The sequence below is a fragment of the Babylonia areolata genome, chromosome 5, assembly GCF_041734735.1.
Source record: "Babylonia areolata isolate BAREFJ2019XMU chromosome 5, ASM4173473v1, whole genome shotgun sequence".
Classification (NCBI taxonomy): domain Eukaryota; kingdom Metazoa; phylum Mollusca; class Gastropoda; order Neogastropoda; family Buccinidae; genus Babylonia; species Babylonia areolata.
The window spans coordinates 4,087,810-4,091,561 of record NC_134880.1 but is presented as its reverse complement, the minus strand read 5'-3'; positions in this window follow the sequence as shown (position 1 = coordinate 4,091,561).

Below are 3,752 nucleotides of genomic sequence, written 5' to 3'. Positions count from 1 at the left end.
CAGTGGGGGGCAGAGGAAGTGGTCATCATCACTGTCGGTGTTGCGCAGTGGCGGACTTTCCTCGCAGCCATGATTAATTTGACGCTGAGCTTCCTTGACGATGGCAGGCATACTCCTCATGGTCTTTTTGGTTTCATCTCTCAACCAGCGGAGGTTGGCTTTGAGGCGAGTCTATGAAACGTTTCTCCGGGGGCCGTATTCAAGAGACCATCGTGCCTGCGGGTAAATGTGTACCTGCGGGTAATCTGCCTGAGGCAAGGTAAACTGCCCAAGGGTAAGCAGTGTCCGGTATCAGGAACACTCCAGTCTACCCGGGAGTCTCCAGACCCAAAGGCAAATTTGCCGTTACTACATGCCAAGGTTAATTAACTGCCCACGAAGGTAAATATCCTTTTGTAACGTTCTTTTTGTTGAGGGAAAACAGGCGTGTTTTGCGGATAGCACGTGTTTTGCTAACTCTCTCGACAGTGCTCTGAACTGGGGTGCAGTGCGAAGTAAAAGAGCATGCACAGAAGGGAATCACCGGGATTTGTAATTACAGACGATGGGTTAGCTGCCTGAGTGCACCGCGCGTCTTGAGTAGGAAGATGAATTAACCTTCACCGCGGGTCCGTACCATGTCAAAAGTAACTTGCTGAAGGCAAAATGAACTTTATCTTGAACACGGCCCCTGGTCGACCTGTGTGTCTTTTGCCTGTTCACACAAGCTCTCCACACAGAAGGCACGATGGCGTGTTGTGCTGTACCATGCAGATGACATGCCTGACCCACCCCCAAGAGCTGGGCCTTGATGAGACCCCTACAGACAACAGTCATCACTTAGTCACTGAACCAGAACTGCGGACCATTCTGACGACGGATCACTTGTTCCAAAAGATGTACGTATCATTTCACAGGGTGAAATGACTCATTTTCTGTATTTAAAAAATCATTATTCTACACACACACACAAAAAGTTGTACTAGTGCGCAGTATACGTCTGCAGTCAAAACGGTTTCCTTTGATACGAACTGTGTATGATGCAACTGTTAACACAACAAAAATAAAGCATCAATCGGGTGACACAAATATCCAGTATGTCACCTGCAGTACAGGAAGCAGTTACGGCATGGGTTTTATTCTTCGTCCATTTCTGTGTGTCCTGGATCAAATGGGCTAACAATCTCTCTTTCAGGGAGTATTCTATAAATTGAGGTTTATCAATTGTCTTGCCGGAGATGGATGTGCTTTGTGTGTGTGTGTGTGTGTGTGTGTGTCTGTGTGTGTCTGTGTGTGTCTCTGTCTCTCTCTGTGTCTCTGTTGTCTCTCTCTCTTTCTCTGTGTCCCCCCCCCTCTCTCTCTCTCTCTTTGTGTGTCTCTGTCTCTGTCCCCCTCCCTCTCGCTCTGTATCTCCCCCCATCTCTCTCTGTCTCTGTCCCCCCCTCTCTCTGTATCTCTGTCTTTGCCCCACCCCGCCCCTCTCTCTCTCTGTCTACCCCCCCCCCACCCTCAACCCCCCAGATCCCCCACCCCCTCTCTCTGAAGCACAACACCGACCTTTAAGAATATTGGTCTGTGTGTGTGTGTGATGCTGTGTGACAGGTCACCAGCCTACCACCTGGAGCCAGTTGCATTGCTCGGGCGGAAGAGCCTAGTATGGTCGTAACCCGCTACTAACTGTGTGCAGTATAGAACTGACCAATGGCGTAGTTCGGTCAGTGTCGGCATTTAGTCACGTGTAACTGTCAAAAAGTTAGAACCAAGCAATGCAACTGGCACCTGCAGGTTCCTCTGCATGAGGAGCACGTCAGTTGCGCCCAGAGGTCACAAAGAGACCTGGCTGGCTGGCTGGCTGGCTGGCTGGCTGGCTGGCTGCCCGAATATGACATCCATGTCAGACGAAGTATAAAACAGGAAATGGAAACCCCAATCTAACGATAACACGATGGACAAAGCAGCGTTTTACGCACACCCAGTCGCCTTTTCTTCCACGGAGTCACTCTCTCATCTACTCTACCTACTCATACGCCCGCTCGCTTTCTCCATCACTCATCCCTGTATTCAGGTTCAGCTTCAAGGAGGTGTCTAAGCGTGCAGATTGATCCATACGCGCTACACCACATTTTCTCTGACAAAACTCAACGCGCTGGTAACTTTTCACTACGCATTTTTTCTTTCTTTTTTTCTTTTTTCTTTGTTCGTGGGCTGTAACTCCCTCGTTCCCTCGTATGTACACGAGTGGGCTTTTACGTGTATGACCTGGGTTTTTTTGTTTTGTTTTGTTTTTAACCTCGCCATATAGGCAGCCGCACTACGTTTTCGGGGGGGTCAGTACGCATTTCAAAGAACAGCGCTACAACCCATTTCATGGGGGTCCTCTTTCTTCCCCGCCTTGATCTTCCAACATCATCAACAACAAAATGAGGTACACAGTTGTTTGTTACAACCACGGCGTGTTGCGCTGCTTGACGTGAAGGACACCAAGCCGCTGCTGAAGCACTTTCGGGTGGGGGGGGGGACTTCTGGGTGATCAGCGCACAGTACGGCCTCGGCACGTCATCAACAAAACAACATCGAATCCCCATGGTAGTATCGTCGTCATTATCTTCACAATCACGTGGCCTAGCATGCCCCCCCCCCCCCCCCCCCCCCCCTACCCCCCACCCCCCATATCCCCTGCTTGCTCTCAATCTTTCTTTTCCCCTGTTTCGGCGTTTGTCTGTCCTGTTTGTCTGTCCTGTTTGTTCTGTCTGTCTGTCCTGTCTGTCTGTCCTGTTTGTCTGTCTTCCTGTTTGTCTGTCCTGTTTGTCTGTCCTGTTTGTCCTGTTTGCCTGTCATGTTTGTCTGTTTGTCCTGTCTGCCTGTCTGTCTGTCCTGTTTGTCTTCCTGTCTGTTTGTCTGTCTTCCTGTCTGCCTCTTCTTCTTCTTTCACCCTCTAGCGTTCACTCACTGTGTTCTTCATACCTCCTTCTCTCTCTCTGTTTCCCTTTCCTCCTTTGTCTGTCCATCTAGGTGAATGCCAGTCGGTCAGTCCGTCTGTCCGTCAGTCCCTCCATTCCACGCCGCACGCTGAACGGGAGACATGATTTTTGGACCCAGCAGATCCTTCTAACCCCCTCTTGCTTCCACCTCTACCCCCCCCCCCCACTCCTCCCCTCCCCAGCTTTCTACACCCCCTGTCTCCCTTCCTCACCCATTCCCTTGAGTGACGCCGAGGAGGTCTGGAAACGACGTCCACTTTCTTGGAGTCTTTGCTTCGCACGATCTGTCGCTCACACACGGAAATGTGACTGCCAACTGAGCGCATGTCTCCACTGGTCTGGAGGTCCTCCGAAAAAAAAGGGGGCACGAAAGCTTCTGAGATAATTAAAACGGGAGGAAAGGAGAAAGAAGGGTTGGGGAAGGACGGAGAGAAGAAGTAGAATAATAAAAAAAAAAAGGAGAAGGGGGGGAAAATATGGGGAGATAGAAGAAGAAGAAGAAGAAGAAGGAGCCGAAAAAAAAGAGGAGGAGGAGAAGAATGGAGAGCAGAAGAAGGCGCAAGAAGTGGCAGAAGAGGCTCAGCAGCAGGAGGAGGAGGAAGAAGAGGAGAAAATGATGGGAACAAAAACAAAACGAAGAACTGCTAAGAAATAAGAAAACGAATGAAAAAGAGAAGAAATAACGGTTGAAAGGAGAAAGGACAAAATCCCCCACCCCACCCCCCTGTCTCTCTCTCTCTCTCCTCTCTCTGTCTGTCTGTCTGTCTGTCTGTCTCTCTCTCTCTCTCTCTC